The sequence below is a fragment of the Culex pipiens genome, chromosome 1 (assembly GCF_016801865.2).
Source record: "Culex pipiens pallens isolate TS chromosome 1, TS_CPP_V2, whole genome shotgun sequence".
NCBI lineage: Eukaryota > Metazoa > Arthropoda > Insecta > Diptera > Culicidae > Culex > Culex pipiens.
Window position 1 is genome coordinate 29,428,176 of NC_068937.1, and position 12,684 is coordinate 29,440,859.

Sequence of the window (12,684 nt, forward strand, 5' to 3'; positions counted from 1 at the left end):
GCGAGCGCTTGTCAGCCTCCTCCTTTTTTTGTTTCTTTATTATTTGGTTCTTCCACCGAAACGTGATAGCTTCGAGATACCGGCCAAAGTCTTTTAGAGGAAAATTCGACTCAGCAAAAAAGCGATTTTTCTTTATTTTATTGTTTCCGAGTTGAAGTTTTGCACGGAAAGCTTGAAGAGCGAAAACGAGCGAAAAAAACGCGCAGCTGTCAAATTTTGCTATAAAATTTGACGTTTCCTCTGTTTCAGTTGGACGCCATTATGGTTGATCTGACATTTCCGTGCGTGACAAATCGGCTTATGGCATTATTGTTGCATCAGTTGGCTTCCGCTACTTTTTTTTCGTTGATGAAAAATGTGAAACAGTTTTTTGTTTTGTCACAAAACGCAATAAAGGCTGGCAACACTTCCGGTGCGCGCAAGCTTCGTTTCTTTTGTTTTGGCTTTATTTGCTTGTCATCTTTTTTGTTTGTGGATTCCTCAATGAAAATATTTTTCACTCCATTATAAATCAAATCAAGTCTGGCGTAGGTACTTGTTGATTTGGTTTTGTGGTGATGAATTTATTTCGACCTTTTGTTGCGTTGAACTTGGTGTGAAAAAGATAACTTTTTGATTATTTTGATTTTGATTTTGGCCTACAAACCATTCATGCTCAAACTCAATCCAACTCAACAAATCATCTTCGTGGTTAACTTTACGCAGTCGGTCTGTCCGTTTAGAAAAGAAAAATGTTGGATGTAATCGCCCTCACATTCTCCAGGATGCTTCCAACAGGATGGCTTGTTTACCCAAGCAGCATCGCGCAACATACTAAAAACGTCTAAGTCCAATTAAGTTACAACAAGGGAGTAACAATGTTGCAATTCGCGAAAATGTGACATCGAAACAAAGTTCTTCATAAAACAGTTACCATTATATGCTGGGGCAACAAATTTGATTTTGTTTATTTATGCATATAAATTGCATATTTATGCAGGTCAACTAAGTACACTTTTGGCCTCGACCTTCACCGATTTGGACTTGGAGGGAACGTTCATCTATCGATAGTTAACAGAAATCCCAAGTTTGGTGCTGATCCCTCAATTTTTGGCACCGCCCTCTTTTTTTACGATTTTTAAAAAAAATGTTTCTTTCAATCATAACTTTGCAACTATTTTAGCAAAAGACTTTCAACAGGTTGCATTTTATTGAAAATTGTCCAAGGAATTCGATAAAAATAAAATTTTAACCCTTAAATAACCCCTAATATTATATTTTAACGTTTTAAGCATTAAAATTCAGTTTTGACCAACTCCTTATATTTTTATTATTTTTATTTTATCACCATCGTATTCCCCGGACAATTTTACATATTAATCAATGTAGACCTCAAACTAAAATAAACTTTTAGCGAGAAATAGCGATTTTACTGAAAAAAGTTTGATTTTGCGCAGAACTCAGAAGTACCGTAGACCGGGGTGACTTTGATAGGATTTCAATATTTTCCAACAGGTAAGGTTTTTCTCAAGATTATTATTTTTAAAACATGTACTGGGGTAGGCCACACATAGTCCATGCACTATTTTGGAAAAAAAGGTTTTTTCAATAGTGTTTAGAAAAATTGTTACGTTAAAAATTCTTAGTTTTAATTCCGGGGTGACTTTGATAGTCATAGTTTTGCTTGTTAAAATCATATTTAAGATATTAAAACTTCATTTGTACGTTACATGTACCATCACTAAAGAAGCTGATATAGTTTTTAAGAAAAAAAAATCAATGTTTATAATTAGTTAAATAAGTTTATAAGCTTTTTAACAAAATACAAAAGCATGCACATCACCTTTGTGAGCAAAAGCATGTAATATTGTATGAGAAAACGTGTACACAAAAAGCATGTACAAAAGAAAAATAAATAAATTTTGCACACCTCAAAAATAACATCAATCTGGTGAAAACTTTTCAACAGTGCACTTCCTCAAAAAGTTATACAAAAAAACGATCGCAATTTTGTTACTGGACAATCTTCCAAATCAAAAAATACTCATTATGAGAATTGAAATTTTAGTTAGATAAATTAAGCAGTAGTTTTTATAAACAATTTGTAAATATTCGAAAATATGTATCTTGAAAATTGCATTTTCTGACCGATTTGGTGCTTCCAGCAAAGTTATGATTAGAACTGTTCAAAACTAAATGAGTACACGAAAAAAAAAGCCATATTTTTTTAGTAGACTTTTTATTCTCAAAATAAGTATTGTTTATTTTTCGAAATGTTTTTATTTATTTTGGGGGACTGTAATCCCATGTAATATCGTTTTTTGCGCTAAAATTCATAAAGATATAATTTTTTTGAAAAAATACGATTTTTGGAAAAAATCGAAAACATTGTCAATTAAATTTCAAAAATCAGTTTTAGATGTAAAATTAATTTTTCAGTAGAAAACTACTTAACGCCTTATTTTATTTAGTGCACCGTTTTTATGTTACAGGCATTAAAAAAAACAGTTTTTTGCAATTAATAATTCTTTCAAGAAGGAAAAGCACTCCTGCAAAAAGCTGAACATTTTTCATTGATGACTTTTCTTATTAGACTGCTTGTTGCTGAGAAGTTTATGCTCCTCGTCTCCAAGCAAAGTCGATTGGACTGCTGATCGGACTGCTTTTTGCACTGCCATCAAAAATTTTATTTTTGTGAAACATTAGTTTTTCTCAGTGTCATTTAGTTTGTCCTCATTTTTAAAATCGTGATATCTCGGAAACTATAGTTTCGACTTTCAATGTCAAAAAATGAATCTTTTTCGAAATTTTCTACTCTTCTCTTTGAAAATAATTTTGAATTTTGAAAATCTGGCCCTACTTTTAAAACAACACAGCAAAAAAAAAAAAATAGTAATCCAGCTGCGTGTAAAAGGCCTGGGTGTAAATAAACGGAATATGTAGCTCATCAGTATGGGAAACCTACTTGACCGAAATGTTAAGTTCATATATGCATTTGTCCTTTTCCATTTTTGATCGGTCTGATGGCCGAGCGGGCTAAGGCGCTAGTCCTTACTGTTAGTGCTGGGTTTGAATCCCGTCGGTTGCAACTTTTTTGTGTTTTCAAAAATTGTACATGCAACGTGTAATATTAAGTGTCTTTTTTGACGAAGGTGATGTGCATGCTTTTGCATGCGATTTTACCATCGGATTTTTTTTTGCCGTGAAGCCAAAACTAATATTCGTGAAATTTTCCGATCTTTCCGAAAAAAATATTTTGAAAAAAAAAATAAATCAAGACTAGCATTTTATGGACGTAATATTCAATGTTTGGCCCTTTTAAAATGTTTGTCTTGACTTAAAAAATTTCAAAATATTTTTTTCGAAAAGATCGGAAAATTTCACGAATGTTTCATATTTTAACATTGAAAATCGGACCATTAGTTGCTGAGATATCGACATTAGAAAATGGTGAGTTGTTTGGGTGAGACTTAGAAAACTTCAATTTTCGTGTTTCTTTTTCTTAAAGCGGCTGTATCTCAGCAACCCGAGGTCCAATCTTCAATGTCTCTTGGACAATTTTATAGCAAATTTTCTGAACATTTCAAAACAAAATATTTTCAGAAATGGTCACTCATGGTCACTATTTTTAAAAATCGAAAAACTGCAAATATTTCGCTAAAATCAAACTTTCGGTGGCTATATCTTGAAAACGGAGCACTTTATCAAAAAATCTGTAAAGTAGTTTTCGATTGCAAATTCAATTTTGCATTAAAAAATAACGTCAAATTTGTTTTTGCATGAAATTTCATTTTTTTCCAAAAATCACTATTTTTTCAAAAATTCATCACTTGGCGGCAGATTTTTTGACCATGTTTCTCTATGGCTCAAAAGTTGCGGATTTTAATCCCCTAAAACATATAAAAAATCTCGAAAATCAAAAAATACGTATTTTGGGAAATTGAGTTTTTGTGAAAAAAAGTTGATTAAAAAATTTGCAATTTTTTTTCCGTGTACCTATTTTTTTCTCAATAGTCCTCAACAATACCTACAACTTTGCCGAAGACACCAAATTGATCAGAAAATTCACTCAAAAGTTACAGCTGTTTGAATATTTACATACCATTTTTGTATGGACAGTAGCCAAAATTGTATGGAGACTTGTATGGGTGAACCAATGACACAAAATAGCTTATTTGGTCATAGGGAAGGCCCCCACAAAGTTTGAGCCAAATCAAAAAATACAAATTAAATCCATTTCCAGTTTTAGTAGAGAATTGCTCAGGTTGATGTTCTAAAATAAAATACAAACAAAAATCAAGCAAACTCTTTTACAAAACTTGTAGTTTAGCAATTATTTCAATTAAATGAAAATGCCTTAAATGTATCGCTCATGGTTCGTGCATGCACCCAATAATACCACCGACTTGCCAACTTGTAGCTTGCATAAGTCCAGTCGTTTTAATTTTCCTCCTCTTTTCCCACAACCCACATTGGAAAAAGACACAAAACCCAAATGAAAAATTGCGACGGTTGCTCGTAAATTCCAAAATTGCCACTTTTCCCCCTCCCATCCCGGAGAGCACTTTAGTTCGGTTCGCCACACTATAGAGGGGGGGTTAGTGGGTTGGTTGCATGCAATTGCTACTAGTTGCCATCCACCGGCGGCGGCGGCGTCCCAGCTGGCGCATCAGCACTCTCTAATGGTTGCTGTCAGGCCTCAGGCCGAACCATCAGGCCTCAGGCCGAACCATCAACCGAGACAACACGTAAATAGATGGTGGGTTGATTGGTTGTGGTTCGATCTACTCTGGTGGATTGCGCGCTGGTGGGAAATTGGTTCGAGTGCTTGCATTTAGGGCAACTGTCAAAGTTGCCATAATGGCGGGAGGTTTGCCATAATTGTGATTTTTTATTTAAATTAGACAATTTTTTTGAAAGAAATTGAATTTTCAACACCTGAGTCACCTTTTCCCCCAACTCTGTCAACTGGTGTGCCATAAAAATCGACCCATAATGGGTCAGCTGCCGTAACCCGTGACAATATACACACCGATCGGCACTTCCCAAGATCAATAAAGAATTCCACCCGATTGAGGCTGCGAAAAACCGTAACTTCCTCCCCCCTTAACGCCATTCCCGCCTTGATGGGACTCATAAAGACTGCATTATATAGATTAGTACCGAAAAGCTTCCCTTTTCCCCTCCGAGGTAGAATCGGGACAACAATGCCGGACCGGATGGGCGGGGGAAAACCGTGAAAACCCGCCATAAAACTGGCCATCGAATACGGGGTACTCACTTGCGGTTGTAATCCGTTAAAAGCTAACAAATGAAATACACAAATATTCTTTTTTTTGCCACGTCGAGCGAATGACTCATTGTGTGGCGAATTTATGACTCTAACTTTGGTGGCTGATGGGTTCGTTAAAGCGGTCCAAATCGGCGTTATTGGCGATTTAAGGGGTTTGGAGGTGTTGAAGTCGCAATTTAGGCGCTTTTTTCATAGCTTTTGGAGCAGGATGTTTCTATACATAAACTTCAACTTGAAATATGTTACTGTTTAAAGCTAATAAAAAAAATCAACTTACCTCTTAGAGTGCAATTAAAATACTTCAAATCAGTCCCACATAAGTTCACGGTCTCAATATTTCCTTCGTCAAACTTTTGCACAAATTTGTACCATGTTCCATCACAAATGAAACAGCGTAACTTTCCGAAAGGTTACACGATCCATATCCTTATTGCCAAAGTTCCCATTTTTTTCTTTCTCTCCAGCTCAAGAAAAAACAAACTTCTTTCAAACTTTTCCCGATGACATTCCACCTCGATGAAAGAAGGAAAGCGGGGTGTCTTGTGCTCGAAGACAGGAAAACTTTTCATCTACCTTCCGAAATCTACACAGAATTTAATTTGCAAGAAAAAAAAGTTTGTTCGTTTTCTCTCGTACATTGCATGATTGATGTTTCAAAACGGTAACCTGAAAAAGAAAAAAAATATTTCGAGGTAATCTACCTTCCTGGAAACCAAAATATGTTATATTTCAGGAGATGAAGGGTATTTTTAGCGATTGCAGAAAAAAAAATTCGATTGTTTTGACCAGTGTAGGGATTATGGGTTGCAGGATTGAATATGTAATAAATTATTAAATGAGTATTTATTACAAGATTTAATCTTCTATCTATATATATAAAAAATTTCGACGGTTTTGTTCGAACGCGCATCAGTTGATATCGGAAAGTCGGATCGGAGCGCTCTTTGCTGCGTTGGGTTCGTATAAGCCCAAGGAAGGTTCTTACACTAAAGAGTTACAACTTTGGCCACTCTGGAACCGATTCCAGAAGATCTGCAGTTTGTATGGGAAAAGTTGCGTAAAATCAAATTTTGATCACAGGAGGCTGAATAAGCAAACAAGCTAAAAACGTCAAGAAGCGAAAAAATGACAAGACGAAGTTAGTCGGGTAAGGCTTGTTATTCATAAATAAGAGTTTAGAGCGCAACAAAAGGTGCGCACCTTTATGAATATTGCCTTGTTAGCTGACAGATTGCAAATTGGGTCCTAAAATGAAGCTTACATTGCTGATATTATTGTTTACAGCGATAAAGCTTATTTTTCTGAGTACAATGACCCTTTGTACGACCACAAAGAATTTAAAATGGATTTTTAAATCAATTTTGAAAAATTAACCTCGCGGTCCTTCTTGACAGAAAAGCTCCTACTTGACAACTCGTTCCAAGGGGACCATAGTTGATCCATCGGAAAAATGTTGTCCTGCCAAAAAAAAAAAAAATTGCATTAGAATGAAAAAAAGTGATCAGGAATGGTTTTTAACCGTGTTTTTTACCGTTGTACATAAAAATTGACATAGGGCTTTAGTACCCAATTGAGTGCGAGAGCGCGCTAGCGAGCTGCGAGAGAGAACAACGAGGGAGAAAACAACGAGATGCGCGCGGCCGGAAAAAGAGAGAGCGCGCTAGCGAGTTGTCAAATCAGTTTTGTGGTTAATTTGTGTGGAACAAGACGTGTTGTTTGTTAATTGCAAAATATCTGTGTTTTTATTATAAAAGAATGTCCCCGATCACGACATCCAGAAAACTTGATAATTTTGTTACCTGATGCGAACGAAATCAACTGAATGTTGTTTAAAATATATAACCTTAGCGAATCAAAACCGAGGCTTTCAAATTTTTTTTTTTTAAATATTAATATTTTCTGCTAACGTATCTGAAATGCACTCAGTTGTTACTTTAAAGAAGTTAAAATATGTACTTTCTCTTTCTTAAGAAGTGATTAGTAGATTTTTGCTATAAATGTTAAATCGTCTGTTTTTTTGTGCTCTGAAGAAGAATTAAAATGGATTTTTTTAAAAGCCAAAATACGTGGTTGGGTTATTTTATTATAATGCGCAATTCTCTCAGACGATATTTTTCAGCATTATTTATTTATCGGAAACTATTTGAGTACTTTTTGTATTATACATTTTCGTTCAGTTTTGGCGTCTTACCATACAAAAATGTTATCAAAACAATCAAAAATCAGTAGCTTCATAGCAGGATTTTTGATCAACTCGGTGTTTTTAGCAAAATTACCGTTTTTCACACCGGAAGAATTTTTTTGATTTTTTTTTTTAATATGAATGCCATCATTTGAGTTATAACACAAAACACACAATTTCATTTGAATTCATTCTTTTTGGGAAATTCGTGATTTTTTTTGGAAAGCATCGAAAAAACTTTTTTTTTAACCTAGAAAATAATCGGAGAATATTTTTACTCGAAAGATCACAAAATTTGACGAATGTTTCATTTTTTTACATTGACAATCGGCCTAGTGCGTCCATCCCGGGATTCTCCGGGACAAAATTACCGAGAATTTTCCGAATCCCGAGAAATTGTAAAGAATGAAACAAATTTTAGTCTGAATTAGCGCGTCCATCCCGGGAATTCCCGGAATTTTTCCAACGCATCCTGGGATTTTTATAATTTGTCCCGGGAATTATCGAAATTGAAAAAAAATCAAATGTTAGTCTGCGAATTTAGATTTGGTTGAATATTAAGTAATCGATGAGAATTTTAAAGCATTACATTTTTATTCAGCATACATCTGGAATTTTTTTAAAAGGACACATAAAAAAATCAATTCTTGTTTTTGGGTGTTTTTTAATATCCCTGACTCAAGGCGGTTTTGAAAACACCCCAAAAGCAAAATTAAAAAATTTACATGGCTTTTTTGGGTAAATTGTTAACATTTTAGTTTACAGATCCGCAAAATGCCTAGTGCTTTAAATATTTTATATTTAATTTGTATCTTTAAAATACTGGGTATTATGTTTACGTATATTTCTGATTTCAAATTTAAAAAAAATGTCATATCAAATTATTTTTCATCAAAAACCGGAAGCAGGGGCCAATCAGGACAAATGTAACGAATTAAGAGAGCTTTTTAAGCCATTTTTTTGCATAATGTTTTGAACGACTTGGGTTAAAACAGGAACAGAACAAAACAATTAGTACGCCGATTTCCAAATTAATTGCTCTAAAATCTCCTGTATCTATTCAGACTGTAGTCCTGAATTTCCCAGTTGGCAATAGTAACTCGTAGATAATTTGTAAAACATGTTTTACATAAAACATGAAATTCAAAAGTTATTTAAAATTTTACATTGACTGATATCATTTTATTTGTTTTTGCTTCTCTTTTTTTTCTACATTTTCAAAGAAAATTTTCAAGTTTTTCTAGTCATGCCACATAAAAAAATATATATAAAAGAAAATATATTTATAAAATACTTATTTAAATTGAATCACATTGGATAAAAAATTGCAGTTTATTTAAAAACCAAATGCACAACAAAAGATAAATTTTTAATTTCTTTCAAGCTATTTCGGGAATTCCATGGATTTCAAAAATATTTTTCCCATTTCTCGGGAAATTCAAAACCCGGGAAAATTAGACGCCCTAACTGAATATAAAGATTTGGTTTTTTAAAATAGTGGAAGAGTTGAATATTGTGTAATAAATGTGGTTTAATAGGGTTTAGTAAAGAAAACTGTTTAAATTTTATTTTCTATGTTGTTTGAAATATATGGTAAAGGTTGGTTTTGTTAAATTCGAAATATATTTTGATATTTTATTTTTTCTCCTTAGGTACCGGCCTCTGAGATGATTCTAGGCAAATGTAACAAATTAAGACAGCTATTAAATCACAATGAATTTTACACAATGTGTTGTTGTATTGTTGATTGATTTAGGTTAAAACAGGAACAGAATAACAAAATTAATGCACCAATTTTCAATGTTGTAAAATCTAATGTCGTTGTTAAGACTGAAGTCCTGATTTTACCCAGTTGGCGGTAGTGATATAAAAGATAATTTAAAAAACCGTAAACCGGGGTGACATTGAAAGGATTTAAATTTATTTTTGGAATATTTTCCAGCTTGTAAGGTTTATCTCAAGATTATTATTTTTAAAACATGTACTGGGGTAGGCTACCAAAGTCCATGCAATATTTAGGAAAAAAGTTATTACAAGTGTATTAAAAAAAATAGTTAATTTCAAAATTCTTAGTTTTACTTCCGGGTTGACTTTGATAGTCATAGTTTTTTTTTCTTGAAATCAGATTTAAGGTGTTCAAATTATATATTTACGTCAAATCTAGCTTCACTAAGTTTACTGATATAGTTTTTAAGAAAAATTAACAATGTTTATATTGAGTTATGTAAGTTTATAAGCTTCTTAACAAAATACATAAACACAGTTAAGGTAAAATTGTTCAAAAATTCGGAATTTTGCCTGATATTAAAATCTTTACGTACGTGTTCAGTTTTGTTTATAAAATTTTCGATTTAATTTGCATTACAAACTGAATTCGGAGCACGAATAAAAAAATCCCATTTTATATGTTATTAATTCAACTGAAAATGCTTAAGCCATAAAAGATTGAAGATGTGGAAAACCAATCAAAAGTTATGTGCACTTACGGAATAATTATTCAAGATCTTCAGCTGCATTTTTTGTGTGGAAAAGCGAAAAAAAAAAACGATTAGACATTATTAAGAGTGTACCATTTTTCCTTGAACACTTCTAACCTATAATTTTGCAAAAACATCAAATCAATTGGAAACCCGTTATCAAAAAACAAGTTTTTGAATGATTTTGAATGTTTTGATATTTGGCATTTTTGTATTTTAGTATCATTGGACAACCTGATTAGGCAAAATGCCATTTTAATTTAAATAGAAGGTACTCAAAATGAAAAAAAATAACCTTTTACTACTTTTTACAACCTTTTTTAAGTCGAAAAAAATATTTTAAAGAAAATAGTTCGTGGTTGATTCTTCACAAAATGTTATATTTTTTTTTCAATTACTTAAAATCAAAGAGGAAGATTTTGAGAAAATAAATCTGTACAGTTGTGGTCACTAGTAAAATGTGCAATTATGTGGGAATTTACTAAATTAGCTTTAATGTTTTATTTCAATTTACAGAACCTAATAATATCTATGGTTGGATTTAGTATCGTTTAATGGAGACGCAAGGTTCTTCAAAAAAAAGTTTTCCAGTTTCATACAAATTCAGTCGAAGGAAATTTGCAAGTTTTCCATCAACCAATAAAGATGAACCATCAGAGGCAAAACTTTGCCGCGTCCTTGGACTAATGCGTTTTCTAATCTCGTCTAGTGTGAGCGCCTGAGCACCACGAAACGAGTAAGTGAGTGAGTCGAGTGATTGCCAAGAAAGCAAAAAGGAATGCTATTGAAGAAATTGCGCTGGAATGTTGTGCGTTTTCTCGGGAGGAAATGCCTTTCGTCTGTGGAAAATGGTTGTTGGAGAGAGGGAGAGTGGGGGTTTGAGAAGGGGCGAAGAAGGAAGTTTTAAGATTTCAACGTCGCGATATTGCCTCCTCCTTTTCATTCGCTCTCACTCTCTCTCGCTCGCTCACTCACTTGGAGCGCGGGAGACAAAACGCATTTTGAACTTGAGGGCTGGGTGTGGAAATCTGAGTGCGGAAAAGTGAGGCAAAACTTCACCGGAAAATGTATGAGTAACGAGGAAAATCGATTTCTCATAATTTAAGCCAGAGAATTGTGCGCGAGTTTGGGAGGGGTAGGCAAATGTGGCAAGGAAATGCTTTCGTGTCTTGTTCGTCGTCCCGGGGAAAAGATAGGCACCGGAGCGGAAACAAACTTATCAACAGCTGAGCAGCAGCAGCAGCTGCAGGAATGTGGAGAGTTGTGAGTTGAGTGTTGTTTGTCTCGCACCAAATGGAGACGAATGGTTGATTTACCGGTTGATTGATGCATTTCCCGTGGGGAGCGAATTCTGTGCGGTGGGAAATTCATGCCATTACTTTGTAATGGCATTCCAAGAGTTTCCTGCTTGTGGTGGCATCGATAACAGATTCACAGTAAATTGGGGTAAATTCAAACAAATGTTAAATAAGAGATGATATTTTTGAAACATTTGTTAAAAAATCATTCAGCTACAAGTAATTTAAAATAATTTCGTTATCTGCATGCGATTTTTTAATGGGAAATAATTCAATCAACAAACGTTTCGCTTTTACTGCAGTTCAACAAAACCTTACAATATTGTGCATTATTTTAAGAGATTTCCATCATCTTCAATAGGTGTGGAATTTCCCAAGGAAATCCCAAAAATCTATGGACGTGATATTTATTACACTACTTACCCATATAGGATTGGATGGTTTACTATGTTTTTAACTACCGAATTGGGTAAAAAAAATTTAAAAATATCGAGGTTTATAAAAAATCAATTTGTAATGGTAATTTGCAAAAGCTGTGATATAAAGTCAAACCAATCCAGAATCTTTATGGCACATTTTGAAATTCTTCAATTGTCCTTCAAATGAAAACCCTATTGTGAATGTAGAACACATTAAACATTTGGAAGGTGTAATTTTGGAAGGTTAAATATTACCTCTTTTAAGATGTAATTTTACCTCAATATAGATTGAAAAAGTTACATTACACCAGAAAAGTGGTAAAAGAACACATTTTTCTGATATAAAAAATGTACCCCTTCCCAGATGTAATATTAACATGTTTTTGCCTTCCTCACCTCACTGAGGCAAGGCTATAAAATCACTCGAAAAATGAACTTCTTAAATACGACTCCTAGATATACCTTCACGTATACCTATCGACTCAGAATCAAATTCTGAACAAATGTCTGTGGGGATGTGTGTAGACATGATTTTTTTTCCACACGATTATCTCAGAACTGGCTGAACCGATTTTGGCCGGATCCGCCTTATTCTGTTCGTTTTGGGGTCCCCTAAGACCCTATTAAATTTTATTCTGTTTAGTGAAGTACTTTTAAAGTTATGCCAAGAAAAAGTTTTTTTGCAGCTACAAAAAAGGGTGATTTTTGCATAACCTCAAAGGCCGGGTCTTTTTGCTTACGCGCGAGAGTCGCGCAGCATGCGTAGGGATTTTGGTCTGAGCGGGGGATTGGCAGCCACACCCCCTTGCATGCGTATCGCCCGGTTGCCACATTGCTTAAGCTGTATCTGCGTCTCTTCTGGAAAAATTCTGTAATAATTATGTTGCTGCATCATTTTGTCTCGACAAAGATTTACTCGAACTTTTTACTGAAATATATAACTCATGAGACTTTTCTCCTTTATTTTGGAGAGTTGGTAAAAAAAAGAGTTGAAAATTGCTGTTCAAGTAAAACCAATAATTATAAAAAATAAATG

The 12,684-nt window shown here is 33.9% G+C and overlaps 1 protein-coding gene across 3 annotated transcripts in view; it reads right to left on the reverse strand.

Annotated features, from left to right (window-relative positions):
* LOC120431687 (uncharacterized) overlaps nt 1-12,684 on the reverse strand; it is a 269,709-nt gene that overhangs the window by 14,200 nt on the left and 242,825 nt on the right. The gene's annotated exons all lie outside the window — the stretch shown is intronic.